Below are 17,945 nucleotides of genomic sequence, written 5' to 3'. Positions count from 1 at the left end.
TGTGTGCGCCACTTAATGAGCACTAATCGGGCCCCCCGGGTGGCATTGTTCCTGAGTATGTTCATTTGAATGTAAATGGGTGGCACGGCGCGGGCTGGTGCTCGTTTGAGTGGTGCGTGCACCGGCTTCCCCGGAATGCAGACTAGTTCGCAGTGACCAAGGAACCAGTCCCTGCGAGGATGGCGAGCTCGGCGACCCTGGAGCCCATCGTGGTGCCCTCCTGTCCCCAGCACAAGGGCAGGAGCCCGGGCACCGGCACTCCCAAGACCCTGACGTTCTCCATCGACAGGATCATGGAAAAGAGCGCGGAGCCCCAGCTAGCCGCCTTCCACGAGCACCGGTCGGGCACGAAGCCCGAGTCCAAGAAGGCGCCCAGCCTGTGTGCCCCCGTACCCTGCATGCTGCCCATGTAGCCCGTGGGCTACGAGATGAACCCCAAGTCTCTCCTGAACTACTCCGAGCTCTGGAAGTCGAGCCTGAGGGGCACGGTCTACAGCTCGCTGTGCAAGTCCAACTGTGGCATTTGTTGCAAGAGCGACTTGAACATTGGGCAGTCCGTGCTGCCCACCAGCCGGGTCATCAAGCCGCAGGTGATAAACCAGGCCGGGGGGATGCCCGCCAACGGGTCCCTGTACTACTTCAACTACGTAGACTCGTCGTACCCGCACGGCCTCCTCAGCAGGCACTTGTTCCCCTGCGGCATCTTGAACGCTCAGTCCCAGGCTTCCCTGTCCGCCCACCAGAAACTGCTTTTGTTGGAAAATGCCAAGCTGGCGAGCCTGGCGGCGGAGAAGTTCTCAAACCTTCAGTACCCGCACAAGGAGCGCCTGCCGGGGCAGCTGGACCAGGTGATGAAGGAGAACACGGCCTTCTCTGTGGACAGGAACGGGGTCAAAAGTCACAGCAAACTCAGCTCCACTGCCCCGGATGGGAAACCGAAGAACTTCTCGTGTGACGTCTGCGGCAAGGTAAGGACCCCCAGAGCACTTCTATGGGTACCGGGTGCTGTAAGGGACGCCAGGTTAGCGCTCTGGGTAAAGAGTATGGTAAGGGCCACCAGAACGGTTCTCTGGGTATAGGGTGTAGTAGGAGACGGTAGGTCAGTACTCTGGGTACAGAGCATGCAGGGACCCACCAGTACAGTTTTCCGAGTGCAGGTCATTGCTCTGGGTACAGAGTGATGCAAGTGCCCCAGGACAGTTATGCTTGTCCAGGATTTAATAACAGACCCCAGGACAGTGCTCTGGGTGCAGAGCATGGTAAGGGCCCACCATAGCTGCCAAGGTTTCAGATTGCTATGTGTGACGTTTTCATAATTTAAGTGAAATTATGAGTGACATTTCATCAACTATGAGTGACATTCCTCACGGCCTGCAAAATCAAGCAATGAAGATGAGTGAAACATATAAATATCAGAAATTACATCTATTTGAGCAATAAGATCGGCTTTAGGATCATATATTCAAACACACATAGTTAAGCTGAAAGAGTGGTGACCAAAAACTCTAAAGAGTTATAAAACAGGCAATTGACTTTCTCCATCTATGCATGAAGGGTCTGGAAAACATCCCTGTATCCATCAGGGCTGCCTCAACACTACTCCAACTGAGGAAAGAGTTGTACACGCACCTTTTTAAAGAGCAGGACAGCACAATGCAGTAATATTACATGTCTCCTCACAGAACCCAGGTACCTCTCCCATCATTTGCTGACTTCTCGTGCCTTGACCATGTACATCACTCCACTTGTCTTGGTTTGTGCTATTAAAATAGCATATACTTAGAATAATCTCCCTTCACAGACATAGATCTTCAGAGTAATCTACATGCACAGGTGCAAGAAAGCAAACGTTGTGCCTAGTCATATATGGTGACTAATAACTAGAATGTTATAAGCAGACAAGCAATGTTAAATACAATAATCAAATAAAACAATCTTTTTATAAAGTAACACTACAGATCTGGATAACAAGGTTAAAGTTACTTTAAAACTCTAATGTATGCAGATACAGCCCTGCCTGTGGGTGTTTCTCTTAGCTTTTTCTGTTTATTTGCTTTCAGTCTTTTACCCAAACTCGGTTCTAACAGTGCGCCTACCTGAAAGCCCTCGCTGCCTGTTCCCTTTCTTAGCTCCAGCAGTTCCTATGGGCCCTGGCTGCCTGTGCCAATACTCAGGTGTAAATGTACGAAACTCCCCATCTGCACTGCAAACAGAACACGACTGAGATGGTGAAAGGTTTCAGGCTTCCCCTGCGGTACTCTAGTCGCCCTCCAGCAGAGATAGTGCTCCAGGAGATGGCCTGACGTTACAGAAATGGAGGCTTAGGTCTGGGGGCTGGCGGAGGAAGGAGGGAAAACATGTTTTCTTTATGTGTATTTTTAAAAGGCGCACACATTTATGTCCATTTTTTAGGATGATTATAAACAGTCACATACAATGCTAGAATTCAAACATTAACAAAAGAAGTAGGTTATACAGTAAAAATGTCCTTTAGTGAATCAATCGCTTAGTACAACAACAGTAAGGCAGTGATATTTGTGAGCAGCACGCATCCGATGAAGAGGAGCTGGTATCTTTCAATGCCAAGCAGCGAACGGAGTGAGACCGTAATACAAGCAACTATTTGTATGAAACAACTGACTGCTTGCTACTTAAAGGTAGTCAGTGTGAGACACTTACTTGTGGCGTGGGGAACACTGCAGTGCTGTCACGGTACAGGCCAGACAGCCGCCACGACCTCCTCCCGCCCCGTGAGCAGAGGCCTCCATGGCCTAGGCCTCAAGTCAAGGAATGGCGCAGACCCTGCATTTTTATTATGCCCTTAGTTCTGCTGCACTCATTACAGCGCTACAGGGCCTGTTGAGGCACCATCAGTTTGGCGGACGGGTCGTGGGTGACGGGGTAGTCAGATCACGGCAGTAATTCAGGGCATCCATGATCGCGTGGTGAGAACAGAAACTGTGTGCGAAGCCGCGCCGCCCACTCGTGCAGCCTAAGGACGGTCCTGTGACTGTTCCCTGCACCACTTAAAGTTACCCTCGCCGCCTGCACCCTCTGACCGCTGGGGTGTGAAAGCTGCCGCCCGCAATAGCATACACTCAAAATATGTTTTCAAGGTATTATTATTTATTTATGCATTTTTATATAGCGCTGACTTTACCCGAAGGTGTCCGAGCGCTTCACAATAAGAACAGAAATGATACATAAAACTGAAGTAAACAGGTTAAAGAAAAAAGAAGGCAGGCAAAAGGAGAAGCAAGAAGGGGTCGGGGCAGTAATTGGATTGCTACGGAGCGAAACAGGTACGTCTAGGAAGAGACGGAAAAGGTTGGTGTATACCGGCTTGTGTGGCCTCCATCTTTTAAAAGAAGGTGGATTTTTGGCATTAGTTAGTGTCAGGAGTCTACTATCAATCGCCGTGATGATGAATCTTTTTCACCAAAACGACATGGGTAGCAGAAGTGACATCATACACCCTATGAGCATTGATGACATCACAGGGCTGATGCTTGCCATAAACTATGCACCTCAAGAACTTACGGTTTGCTGTTAAGCTGCTATGCACTGAGCAAGACATGCAAATTAGTGAACGTTATTGCTGCCTTGCCATCATGACTCTTGAGACGAGGGCTATCAGTGACAGCAGTAGGGTTACAAAAAGTGGTAGCCAAGTGTAAACGCTGCTACTCCTTCCTATCCTTTATTGATGTCCCAGCTCAGACGGGAGGGTGAAAGGGAGCAGACGCGCAGCGCTTGGTAGGCTCTCTATCTATTTTCTACTTGCACATTCGATTCGATTTCATATGATTACAACCCTGTTTTGTAATTGAACAAACCTGAATTGTTTTTACTATGGCCAGCTTTTGAGTGCGTTATACTCAGTATTTAAAAAACAGTGACTTAATTTCTGTGTATTACTTGTCATGAGGCTGCTCTGTCCACAGTCGACGCGCCAACGACAGACATACTCCTCGGCCGTCACCGGGCCCCAACCCCCGGGCCCGGCGTGGCCACGTTCGCAGTCCTTCTCTTGGTGGCCAGAGAGCAAAAGCTGCCAGGAGGCGGTCAAGGTGCGGCCTGCCCCACCACAGCAGTTCTCTGTGTGCTGTATAGCAAGGGGCACAAGGTCAGACCCGCACAAGCCAGCAGCATCACCCGGTCTCCCCCTCAGCATGGGAGACCGGCGGGCACATCGAAGGCTTCCCCAAGGCAGAGGGAAGCGGAAACCACGTCCTCCCGGCCCCGCCCACAATCAGGCGGCGGCCATCTTGAGGCGGCTCGGGCCACAGCGGTGATCTCGGGGTAAAACGAGGGGTGGGCACCCTCGAGATTAAAATAAAGACATTAAAATAAAAGACAGAAGCCCCCCAAGCCCCCCCCAATTTTTTTCCCCCGAAAAATCGTGGGGTGCGCGCACGGTGCGCGCTTACAGATATATAATTTTTTTCTCTTTTAATTTTCTCAGGAACCACTGGTGGGATTTACACTATTGAACCAAAAGCGTGATCTGCGTACCAGACTCTACCATTTTGACAAATTTGGTGTAATTCCGTTCAGCGGTTCAAGCTGTAGCCGTGTCTAAAGGTCCTATGGAAATTAACATGGGGAAAACACGTTTTGGGACCCCCCTTTTTTCTCAGCCCCCACTAGACTAATCCCCCCAAAACTTTCAGGGAAGGAGAGGAGCGGAGCGGGCCATCTTCTTTGAGAAATTTGGGAATATTCATCAACCAGCGCCAAAGTTATTCCCAATAGAATGTTGTGGATTTCCTATGGAAAATAGGTCCTAACTATATATACCTACTGGCTATATATATATATATATATATATATATATATATATATATATATATATATATATATCGAACCAACGTCCAGCAGAACTGTAGGAAGAGGCACACGCGGGGATTTCAGGAAAAGCCTTTAATTGAACACGCAGGTAAGGCATTATGCATTTCGACAATGAAGTCTTCCTCAGACGCCCCTGCTGCACTAAACAAACAGTCCCGCGCTTCCACTTAAATCCATCTGGATGCTTCCTATAGGTGAGAGGAAGCACCTCCCCTGCCATGTGGTCGCTCACCTGCTGTAGTGTTGTTGGTACTACAGCACCCAGAATGCAACATCCCTGGGTTGGTGCTGCGGGGAGGCACTGCAAAGTGGAGCGCACTGATGTTAATGCACATTGAAGTTCTCGGGCTTCCCTGGGTCCCCGCATTCATCTGTACCCCCACAGCACGAGTCTGCTGAGTCCTGGGCTGGAATAATGTCCAATCCATCCGTGAAGTCACGAAACTGCTCTCAGTGAACTCTGCCTGACTGGCGCTGGAGAGGTGTGCTGCTGCAATCCGATACCTCCGTTCCAAAAGAAAAACTGCTCTCGCAGAAGCCAGTGATGCAGCAGTCACTTTGTCAGATGTGGCCTCTTGAGGCGTCTCTGGCTGACGCCGAAAATATCCAACCAACCTCCAGCAGAACTGTAGGAAGAGGCACACGCGGGGATTTCAGGAAAAGCCTTTAATTGAACACGCAGGTAAGGCATTATGCATTTCGACAATGAAGTCTTCCTCAGACGCCCCTGCTGCACTAAACAAACAGTCCCGCACTTCCACTTAAATCCATCTGGATGCTTCCTATAGGTGAGAGGAAGCACCTCCCCTGCCATGTGGTCGCTCACCTGCTGTAGTGTTGTTGGTACTACAGCACCCAGAATGCAACATCCCTGGGTTGGTGCTGCGGGGAGGCACTGCAAAGTGGAGCGCACTGATGTTAATGCACATTGAAGTTCTCGGGCTTCCCTGGGTCCCCGCATTCATCTGTACCCCCACAGCACGAGTCTGCTGAGTCCTGGGCTGGAATAATGTCCAATCCATCCGTGAAGTCACAAAACTGCTCTCAGTGAACTCTGCCTGACTGGCGCTGGAGAGGTGTGCTGCTGCAATCCGATACCTCCGTTCCAAAAGAAAAACTGCTCTCGCAGAAGCCAGTGATGCAGCAGTCACTTTGTCAGATGTGGCCTCTTGAGGCGTCTCTGGCTGATGCCGAAAATATCCAACCAACCTCCAGCAGAACTGTAGGAAGAGGCACACGCGGGGATTTCAGGAAAAGCCTTTAATTGAACACGCAGGTAAGGCATTATGCATTTCGACAATGAAGTCTTCCTCAGACGCCCCTGCTGCACTAAACAAACAGTCCCGCGCTTCCACTTAAATATATATATATATATATGTTAAAACAGTTTTAAATCGGACACTGGCTATACTACAGGTACCAGAATGCTGCTAACAAACGGAAGTGATTCCTAATGGGCGGAGCTAATTAGAGCTATGTTAAATGTGAAAATCCTACCTGCAGTAAACCAGTGAACTGAATTGGTGGCAGGCGCAACCTATGAAAAAGTTTCCAGCAGAAACGAAACATGTCGGGAAAAACGCTTTGTCCAGTTACCCTGCACGAATAAATGGTTAAAGGCAAGGTTTGTGGCGACTCATCTTTCTCCCGTGGGAGACACCCTGTTGAAATAAATATCAGCGTGGTTCAGCTGAAGAGGAACGCACAACGGAACGAAGCGCCATGCAGCCCCGCACCTGAACCTCCTTGCCAAACACCGTCACACGGATTAGGGGTCTGCGGTGCTCCCGGGGACAGGACTCCGGTATCCGGCCCCCAGTCAATCAGAAAAGTGGACTGACACCGGGGGAACCTACATCATAACATCGTAGCAGAGGCTTTAAAAGTGGCTGGCACCACTACGGGACAAATATCCACCACCCACTGAAGGGTTTTAAAACAGTTTTAAATCGGACACTGGCTATACTACAGGTACCAGAATGCTGCTAACAAACGGAAGTGATTCCTAATGGGCGGAGCTAATTAGAGCTATGTTAAATGTGAAAATCCTACCTGCAGTAAACCAGTGAACTGAATTGGTGGCAGGCGCAACCTATGAAAAAGTTTCCAGCAGAAACGAAACATGTCGGGAAAAACGCTTTGTCCAGTTACCCTGCACGAATAAATGGTTAAAGACAAGGTTTGTGGCGACTCATCTTTCTCCCGTGGGAGACACCCTGTTGAAATAAATATCAGCGTGGTTCAGCTGAAGAGGAACGCACAACGGAACGAAGCGCCATGCAGCCCCGCACCTGAACCTCCTTGCCAAACACCGTCACACGGATTAGGGGTCTGCGGTGCTCCCGGGGACAGGACTCCGGTATCCGGCCCCCAGTCAATCAGCAAAGTGGACTGACACCGGGGGAACCTACATCATAACATCGTAGCAGAGGCTTTAAAAGTGGCTGGCACCGCAACGGGACAAATATCCACCACCCACTGAAGGGTTTTAAAACAGTTTTAAATCGGACACTGGCTATACTACAGGTACCAGAATGCTGCTAACAAACGGAAGTGATTCCTAATGGGCGGAGCTAATTAGAGCTATGTTAAATGTGAAAATCCTACCTGCAGTAAACCAGTGAACTGAATTGGTGGCAGGCGCAACCTATGAAAAAGTTTCCAGCAGAAACAAAACATGTCGGGCAAAAACGCTTTGTCCAGTTACCCTGCACGAATAAATGGTTAAAGGCAAGGTTTGTGGCGACTCATCTTTCTCCCGTGGGAGACACCCTGTTGAAATAAATATCAGCGTGGTTCAGCTGAAGAGGAACGCACAACGGAACGAAGCGCCATGCAGCCCCGCACCTGAACCTCCTTGCCAAACACCGTCACACGGATTAGGGATCTGCGGTGCTCCCGGGGACTGGACTCCGGTATCCGGCCCCCAGTCAATCAGAAAAGTGGACTGACTCCGGGGGAACCTACATCATAACATCGTAGCAGAGGCTTTAAAAGTGGCTGGCACCACAACGGGACAAATATCCACCACCCACTGAAGGGTTTTAAAACAGTTTTAAATCGGACACTGGCTATACTACAGGTACCAGAATGCTGCTAACAAACGGAAGTGATTCCTAATGGGCGGAGCTAATTAGAGCTATGTTAAATGTGAAAATCCTACCTGCAGTAAACCAGTGAACTGAATTGGTGGCAGGCGCAACCTATGAAAAAGTTTCCAGCAGAAACGAAACATGTTGGGAAAAATGCTTTGTCCAGTTACCCTGCACGGATAAATGGTTAAAGGCAAGGTTTGTGGCGACTCATCTTTCTCCCGTGGGAGACACCCTGTTGAAATATATATATATATGTATATATATGTCCAAACACTCCTCTCAAAGAAGAAGAAGAGGCCACAGTAGGGGAAACATGGAGGCATTTTATTCTGGAACTCACGACATGGCAAATGCATTTCGGCATCTTCATGCCTTCTTCAGTGCCAGAGGTGTTATGTGGATGCAGGCACCAAATAATGGATTTAAATATCCCGTCCCATCCTGTTTCATGGTCAGCCGCTCCGCCCACAAGGTAACTGCTTGTGCCAGAGCCTTTCTGTATGCAGCGTGATGTATACTGCCTACATGTCCCAAAATGCAAAGTTTTGAAGAAGTTGAAATTGCGGGGGATGACTGGTGCCATGATCTAAACAAACCCTCAAGTCCGTGTGCCTCCCGAAAACCCATGCCTCCTCGAGTCCCCTGGACCGCATCAACCCCCAAACCGTAGGGATCCATACAGCGGGGGCAAGGTGGTAACTCCACCTCGCCCGACGTGCAGTCAAATTATGGCATCACCGCCCCATCTCCTCCCGGGCCTGGAGGTGGGCCAAGGAAAATACAGTACCCTGGAAACCAAAGGAAATCCGCCAAGGCAGAAAACAGCAAGTCCTTGGACGACTTGTGGATGTGGGGGCCTCTTGAACGCGATGCTGGCATTCGGGCTATTAATTGTCCAAACACTCCTCCCAAAGAAGAAGAAGAGGCCACAGTAGGGGAAAAATTGAGGAATTTTATTCTGGAACTCATGACATGGAAAATGCATTTTGGCATCTTCTTGCCTTCTTCAGTGCCAGAGGTGTTATGAGGAGGCAGGCACCAAATAACGGATTTAAATATCCAGTCCCCATCCTGTTTCGTGGTCAGCCGCTCCGCCCCCAAGGTAACTGCTTGTGCCAGAGCCTTTCTGTATGCAGCGGGATGTATATCGCCTACATGTCCCAAAATGCAAAGTTTTGGGGAAGGTGTAATTGCGGGGGAGTATTGGCGCAGTGATCTAAACAAACCCTCAAGTCTATGTACCTCCAGAAAATCCATGCCTCCTCAAGTCCCCTGGACCGCATCAACCCTCAAACTGTAGGGATCCATACGGCAGGGGCAAAATGGTAAATCCACCTCACCAGACATGCAGTCAAATGGCGGCACCACTGCCCCATCTCCTCCCGGGCCTGGAGGTTTGCCAAGGAAAATCCAGTACCCTGGAAACCAAACGAAATCCGCCAAGGCAGAAACCAGGAAGTCCTTGGCCGACTTGGGGATGCGGGGACCTCTAGAACGAGATGCTGGCATTCACGCTATTATTTGTCCAAAAACTCCTCCCAAAGAAGAAGAAGAGGCCAAAGTATGGGAAACATGGAGGCATTTTATTCTGGAACTCACGACATGGCAAATGCATTTCGGCATCTTCTTGCCTTCTTCAGTGCCAGAGGTGTTATGAGGATGCAGGCACCAAATAACGGATTTAAATATCCAGCCCCCATCCTGTTTCATGGTCAGCCGCTCCACCCCCAAGGTAACTGCTTGTGCCAGAGCCTTTCTGTATGCAGCGGGATGTATATCGCCTACATGTCCCAAAATGCAAAGTTTTGGAGAAGGTGTAATTGCGGGGGAGTATTGGCACCGTGATCTAAACAAACCCTGAAGTCCGTGTACCTCCCGAAAATCCATGCCTCCTCTAGTCCCCTGGACGGCATCAACCCTCAATCAGTAGGGATCCATACGGCGGGGGCAAGATGGTAAATCCACCTCACCCGACATGCAGTCAAATGACGGCATCACCGCCCCATCTCCTCCCGGGCCTGGAGGTTTTCCAAGGAAAATCCAGTACCCTGGAAACCAAACAAAATCCTCCAAGGCAGAAACCAGCAAGTCCTTGGCCGACTTGGGGATGCGGGGGCCTCTAGAACGAGATGCTGGCATTCACGCTACTAATTGTCCAAACACTTCTCCCAAAGAAGAAGAAGAGGACACAGTAGGGGAAACATGGAGACATTTTATTCTGGAACTCGCGACATGGCAAATGCATTTTGGCATCTTCTTGCCTTCTTCAGTGCCAGACGTGTTATGAGGATGCAGGCACCAAATAACGGATTTAAATATCCCGCCCCATCCTGTTTCGTGGTCAGCCGCTCCGCCCCTAGGTAACTGCTTGTGCCAGAGCCCTTCTGTATGCAGCGTGATGTATATCGCCTACATGTCCCAAAATGCAAAGTTTAGGAGAAGGTGTAATTGTGGGGGAGGATTGGCGCCATGATCTAAACAAACCTTCAAGTCAGTGTGCCTAACAAAAATCCATGCCTCTTTGAGTCCCCTGGACCGCATCAACCCCCAAACCGTAGGGATCCATACGGCGGGGGCAAGGTTGTAAATCCACCTGGCCCGACGGGCAGTCAAATGACGGCATCACTGCCCCATCTCCTCCCAGGCCAGGAGGTGGGCCAAGGAAAATCCAGTATCCTGGAAGGAAATCTGCCGAGGCAGAAACCAGCAAGTCCTTGGCCGACTTGGGGATGCGGGCCTCTTGAACATGATGCTGGCATTTGCGCTATTAATTGTCCAAACACTCCTCCCATTGAAGAAGAAGAGGCCACAGTAGGGGATTGATATCAAAAGAAAGGAGTCTTGGGCTATTACTGCTCAATATGGAGCAGAAGGTCCACACACGACGTGCCCAAACTATATGAAATACAAAGGATGTCGTGTTGTTCCTAATGAATAAGAAAGGAGTTTGTGAGGTGTGTAGTGCAAGCGGATCAGAACAGGGTAACCTGATGGTCACCCTGGGAATCCATTTTGTTGGATTTAATGCCCTCACACACCCTTTCAGGTGTCATGCTTCATCATTTGGGCTTGCTCCTCGTTGGGTCGGCGGTGCAATACCCAACGGGCAACACCTCATAGAGGGGCTCTTTGGCGGAGATCTTTTTCCGACTGCCGTATAGATGAAGTGCGGGTATGGGGCCAGGATTCAGGGTAGACGTTATTATGTGAAGTAAAATAAAGCTAGTAGTACCAGAGTCAATTTTATTCAGGAGGGCTACTGCTTTAGTTAAAAACAGTATCCTAGAGGAGAGTAATGGAAAGTGATGTTTCCTACTCTTTTCTGGAGTGTGTTAAAGTCCGGTCAACATGTTTCTCGCTTCTCTAAAATTTGCTGAGCGATTCTTCAGGACCACGGGGACTAGTTAGAAAGTGTCTAAGAGTATATGCTTGAGCCAGAGCTTTTCTGTATGCAGCGTGAGGTATATCGCCTACATGTCCCAAAATGCAAAGTTTTGGAGAAGGTGTAATTGCGGGGGAAGATTGGCGCCATTATCTAAACAAACCCTCAAGTCCGTGTGCCTCCATAAAATCCATGCCTCCTCGAGTCCCCTGGACCGCATCAACCTCCAAACCGTAGGGATCCATACGGTGGGCGCAAGGTGGTAAATCCACCTCGCCCGACGGGCAGTCAAATGACGGCTTCACCGCCCCTTCTTTTACCAGGCCTGGAGGTGGGCCAAGGAAAATACAGTACCCTGGAAGGAAATCTGCTGAGGCAGAAACCAGCAAGTCCTTGGCTGACTTGGGGATGTGGGGGCCTCTTGAACGCGATGCTGGCATTCGCGGTCATAATTGTGTAAACACTCCTTCCAAAGAAGAAGAAGAGGCCACAGTAGGGGAACCATAGAGGCATTTTATTCTGGAACTCACGACATGGCAAATGCAATTACGGCATCTTCTTGTTGAAGTGACCAATTCAGCAATATGTACTAATCCATTCACTGTGTTAAAACTCAAGCACTTATAAATTCAGTCAGGCACTCTCCTTGCAGAACTGTATTTATTCAGCAGTATGTACTGTTCCATTCACTGTGTTAAAACTCAAGCACTTATACATTCATTCAGGCAGGCAGTCACGCTCTCGTGTCCTGTGGTCACTCCTTGCATCTGATCGCCACTGTGATCACAGTCAGGGGTCGTGTAAAGGCTCCTCCTCTAGCAGGTGGGGTCGCTCGTAAATGGAGCGCCCTTGATTCTCAAGGTTTTCTTTCCTTCCTGGCTGAGTCTCGCCCCCGCAGCGCAGTATTGCGACTGTCCATACTCTGGAGGATGATTTCTCCAGCTGGATTACCAAAGCCAGCGACCATTTCGCCCCCTCTCCAGATTCCCTCGCTCCCGGCACAGCAAGTCACACAGGTGGTTTAATACCACCCTGAAAACTCAGCAACTTGAACTGCGCCAGACGGAACGCAGGTGGAGACGTAACTACTCGCCAACCGATAGAGAGGCATACGTCGCTGCACGGAGAAAATATAAAAGTGCAATTATAGCAGCAAAATCCTCACATATTTCTGAAAGGATCCTTATTGCCCCTAATAAGTCTAAGGAGATCTTCAGAATCATGAGTGAACTTACGTCTGACGCCAGAACCCTCCCTTCTCAGGCTCCCACCCAAGAGTCCTGCAATGCCTTAAATAGTTTTTTTATTGAAAAAATTATTAAGATTAAGAATACTATCCCTCCTGCCTCTTTCGTGGCCTTATGGGCTTTCTCGCCTGGAAACCCACTCTCACTATCACACTTCCCCGTCCTTGATCCTACCACTCTGGCCAAACTCACTGTCCGAGTCAAATCCAGCTCGCCCAATGATTGTTGTCCCCCCTCTGTTTTCCACGATATTTGCCTCGCTCTGCCGGACTGCATCTTGCCTCTGTTAAACACCTCCCTTGAGACGGGCACGGTACCCAACTCCTTTAAGGAGGCTGTTTTGGTGCCCTGCTGAAAAAAGCCGGAGCCGATCCGGAGGACCTTGCCAACTATCGGCCTATTTCCCATTTGCCCTACCTATCCAAACTCTTGGAGGCATACGTCACCACTTGCCTCTCTCAATTTATCGAGTGTTCCAACTGCCTCGAGCCTAACCAATCCGGTTTTAGACCAGCCCACTCCACCGAGGCTGTGAACCTAGCAGTTATGGATTCTTTAAGGGGCAATGCCGATAAAGGGGCACCTCAGGAGCTCGTCCTATTGGATCTGTCGGCGTCATTCGACACGGTGGACCATAAAATCCTTCTCCACCGTGCGGATCAGGCCAGCATTCGGGGCCTGGCCTCTGCCTGGATCAAATCTTTTTTGTCGGGGAGAACCCAGGCGGTCCGTTTAGGCCCTTTCACGGCTGCTAAGGAACTATCCACCTGCGGAGTGCCCCAGGGATCATCCCTGTCCCCTCTGCTTTTCAATCTTTACCTCCAACCGGTCATCCATTCTTTGAAGAGGTGGGACATCACTGTTTTCAATTATGCAGACGATCTGCAAATTATTTTCCCCCTCAACACTCCCAATGCAGCTCTTTTTACTGTCAAGCGGTTATGTTACACATCCAGCAATGGATGAATCTGAATCAGCTCAAGCTGAACCCGGGGGAAACAGAGCTAATCCTCTCGGGTAACAGCCCCACTCATTGGGGTCCACAGTTCTGGCCGGTGGAGCTTGGCCCCCCGCCTGCTCCAGTTAAGTCAGCAAAGAGTCTCGAGGTTATCATTGACACAGAGCTCTCTCTCAAGCCTCAGGTGGGTGCTGTTGTGTCATCAGGCATGTTCCAGCTAAGGAAAGTTAGGAAAGTTTCCCATCTCCTCACACCTGAGGCTCTGATACAACTTCTGATTGCCCTGGTGCTCTCCCGCCTGGATTTTTCAAATTATCTGTACCATGGTCTACCCAAATTCCTTCTCCACAGGCTCCAAATGGTGCAGAACCAGGCAGCAAGATTGGCCTATAAAATCCCAAAGTGGCAGTCTGCGAAACCATTACTTCGCAAACTCCACTGGCTGCCGGTTGAACAGAGGGCTGCGTTTGAGATCGGCTGCTTGACATTCAAAGCTGTGTCTGGGACTTCTCCTGCCTTCCTTAAATCCTTGGTCACTCTCTACTGCCCGGTACGTAACCTACGGTCCTCTCATCGCCAGCTCTTAGTCGCCCCCCCCCCCCCCCCAATCAAGCTAAAAAAAATTGGCGGCCGTAGATTTGCTCACTTGGCTCCTAAACTCTGGAACCCGCTGTCTCTCCCGCTTAAATCTTCCAACTCCCTGCTGGAATTCAGAAAACTCCTGAAAACTAGTCTCTTCACACAGTCTGGCTAGATCCCCTCCTTTACACCTCTCAGCACCCAATTAGCGCCAGGAAACTTACGGTGTCAGAGCGCTATAGAAAATCCCCTTAAGATAAGATAAGATAAGTATTCATGCAGCGTAGTAGGCCTTAGAACATAGACTGCTTCAAACGTCTATGAATTATTATGCATGCAGTCTTGTATCCACTTGCACACTTGTGTTTAACATCTTTAATTCCCCAGTCTGTATCCTTACGCTTCCAACAAACACTCTGTCACTGCTGTTGCACTGTTGTAGTGACCCATTCAGCAGTATGTACTAATCCATTCACTGTGCTATATCTCAAGCACTTATAAATTCAGTCAGGTACTCTCGGTACAGGACTGCAATCATTCAGTCATTACCAAAGTACTCATGCAGTGATCCAGGCCTTAGCAGATGGACTGCTTCAGACTCCTATGCACTATGCATGCAGTCTTCTTTTCACCTGCACATTTGTCTTTCACATCTCCAATTCCCCAGTCTGTATCCTTCCACTTCCACAAAATACTCTGTCACTGCTGTTGCACTGTTGTAGTGACCCGTTCATCAGTATGTACTAATCCATTCACTGTGCTAAAAGTCAAGCACTTATACATTCAGTCAGGCACTCTCCTTACAGAACTGTAATCATTCAGTTAGTACTTAAGTACTCATGCAGTGAGCCAGGCCTTAGCAGATGGCCTGATTCAAACCCCTATGCAGTATGCATGCAGTCTTGTATTCACCTGTACATTTGTCTTTCACATCTTCAATTCCCCAGTCTGTATCCTTACACTTCCACTAAATACTCTGTCACTGCTGTTGCACTGTTGTAGTGACCCATTCAGCAGTATGTACTAATCCATTCACTGTGCTAAAACTCAAGCACTGATGAATTCAGTCAGGCACTCTCCTCACAGAACTGTTATCATTCAGTCGATACTTAAGTACTCTTGCAGTGAGCCCGGTCTTAGCAGATGGCGTGCTTGAAACCCCTATATACTATGTATGCAGTCTTCTATCCACCTGCACACTTGTGTTTCACATCTTCAGTTCCCCAATCTGTATCCTTACACATCCACCAACCACTCTGTCACTGCTGTTGCACTGTTCTAATGACCCATTCAGCAGTATGTACTAATCCGTTTACTACGCTAAAACTCAAGCACTTATAAAGTCACTCAGACACTCTCCTTATAGTAGTCTAATCATTCAGTCAGTGTCCAGTACTCATGTAGCGAAGTAGGCCTTAGGGCAAGGACTTCTTTAAACTCCTATTCTGTATGCATGCACTCTTCTATACACATGCTCACTTGTCTTTCACACCTTCAATTCCCCAGTAAGTATCCATGATGTTGCAGCAAATACTCTGTGTCTCCCCTTGTACTGCTCTAGTGATGCATTCAGCACCTTGTACTAATCCATTTACTGCTCCAAAATCCACCCTCTTATAAATTAATTCAGGTACTCTTCTTGCAGATGTAGTTCTTGAAACTCCTATGCAGTATGTATGCACTTCTGTTATCACTGCATCTCTCATTACTTTCGAACAATGGAATCTCCCTCTTTGTAATTAGATCTCCATATACTCCCATACAGTCTTCTCTCCAACTACCCCCCCCCCCCTTCTAATATTCACACCTTTCCTCCGCATGTTTTACAAATGGATTTTCCTTTCGGGGAGCACTTACCCCCCAAATCTCCACACCATCCCCCTTCCATAAGCTTTAATTGAAATCACTGTTTGGCTTTCAAAAATCATGGCTCATTGGATTTCTTAGCTTGTCCTCCACAGAATCTTTGTTGGGCCCGCTCTTCCATTTCTTTTATCCAAGGAATCTTCCTTAACTTTAGATGCCTCCCTCCTGTAATCTCCCACCTGGCGGCATCTTCCTTTTCCTTTAACCCCCATTTCCCATCGTGGAACCTTTGCTCATCCTTGGAAAGTCTCCTAAACTTACTAATATTGGCTTCTGACTTCCTGCATTTCTCCTCATTAAATCTTCATTCTTGGCATCAGATTCCTCCTCCCAGTAAGTTAGCCTTTGAAATTTTCTTTGGTGCATTTGCCCTCTCCCAAACCAGAATTTTTTTGTGTGTGGGGGGGGGGGGGGGGGGGGGTTTCGAGGACGGAAACATTCCCCTAATTTTACCGACTGAACGTTCCTTCCGGACCCTCCAGGACCACTTCTTGGCAAATCTTCTTACTTTTCCCTTCTGCTTTTGCATTTCAAAAGCCATTAAAACTTCCTCTAGAACTTTCAATCCTCACTCTACTCTACTCTGGAATCTTCCTGCACCGTCCCCATTCCTCCTCTATCTCACCAGTTTATCCACATAGGTTTCTCAGATATAAAATGTATTGTCTATAAAGTCTATGTCTTATGTACAGAGTTTACAGTCTGCGTGAGCAGTGAAGGTTCTCAGTCTGTAGCTATCCTTCCGAGGGTCAGACTGGATAGTCCCGCTGGTTGCGGTCATGCCGCATTGTGGTCAAAGCGGGTGGTCTCACTTGCATTTTAATCAGGATGCCCAAGCCTCCAGCTCTCGCAAGTCGTCATCCTCATCCTCCTCGACTTTTGATGCTGGCACAGTTGGAAAACGGGTGGCTGGAACACTGGGAAGTTTGGCAGGTTCATCCTCTCCCACATTCAGCAATTCCTTCTCCAAGTCCTCTTGTTCCATTTCCTCTAACTCAGCCAAGAGTTCATCCTCATCCACATCGTCTGCGAACCCCATCGGCCGGGAGATGGCATCCAAAATCTCCTGTGCCAGTTCTTGCTGCTCTGTGATATCTGCCATGAGATCAGCTACCTTATCCACGTCCATGTGCTGGTGCGCCTCCTTCATGGCCTCGGACATGGTTTTGAGAACCTCTGTGTTAGTGGTGGCATTCTCCAGAGACTCACGCTGGAACTCAATAGTGGAGAGGGTGCCATCAATTTGACTCAGCTGCTGCTCATACCGCTTCTTTCGCTTCAAAGCTTGAAGTGCCGCTCTTTTGTTTTTGGTGCCATGTTTCTTTGCTGTTGCCAGTTCTTGCTGAATTTTCCCCTCCAGGAATTCTTGCTTCTTTACCATTATTTCCTCCGTCTCTCTGAGCTTCTGAATTGCCTCCTGCGGGCTTGCCTTTTGCATTTTTTCCTTTGCCGAATATCCTCCCCAGGGCGCTCATTTCTGCTTCCCTTCTTCTCGTTCTACTCCTCCACCTCCCTTCCGTGGAACTTCAGCTCCAGTACTTCCTACTTCTGTTATCAATTACACTCTTGTTTTTTATACTTAGTCATTGTAGATTGCATTTGTTTAGTAATAGAATAGTATATTTTATAGATTTATTTTTATAACATTATATACATTTTTTATAACCGATTCCATTTATCAACACTAAAAGAAGTTCATCATGCCTTCAAAAAATGAAAAGAGGAAACAACATAAAAAAGCTTAGCATTTCAAGAGAAGTCATCCACAAGATTTACCTGAACAACAATGTGTGGAGAAAAGGAAGAAATCTCCCGGTAAGAGAACAAAGGATTTTCTAAAAAAAACTATCAAACACTAGGAATAGTGTGGAGAATGTGAAAAAAAAGAATGTATCTGCAACAAAAAAGAAAATCAAGAAAAATATATAAATGATGGAAAATCATGTTCTAAAGAAACACTGTATAGT

General features: G+C 48.4%; 2 pseudogenes; one reads left to right on the top strand and one right to left on the bottom strand.

Annotated features, from left to right (window-relative positions):
* Positions 1-179: 179 nt before the first annotated feature.
* Positions 180-16,688, top strand: LOC147716839 (fez family zinc finger protein 2-like; annotated as a pseudogene).
* On the bottom strand, positions 16,443-17,516 carry LOC147716838 (charged multivesicular body protein 4a pseudogene; annotated as a pseudogene).
* Between the last annotated feature and the right edge of the window lie 429 nt (positions 17,517-17,945).

Source organism: Lissotriton vulgaris, chromosome 5 (genome assembly GCF_964263255.1).
Source record: "Lissotriton vulgaris chromosome 5, aLisVul1.2, whole genome shotgun sequence".
In the NCBI taxonomy this organism is placed as follows: Eukaryota; Metazoa; Chordata; class Amphibia; order Caudata; family Salamandridae; genus Lissotriton; species Lissotriton vulgaris.
The sequence above is the reverse complement of the archived record's forward strand: the minus strand, read 5'-3'. Positions and strand labels throughout refer to the sequence as shown.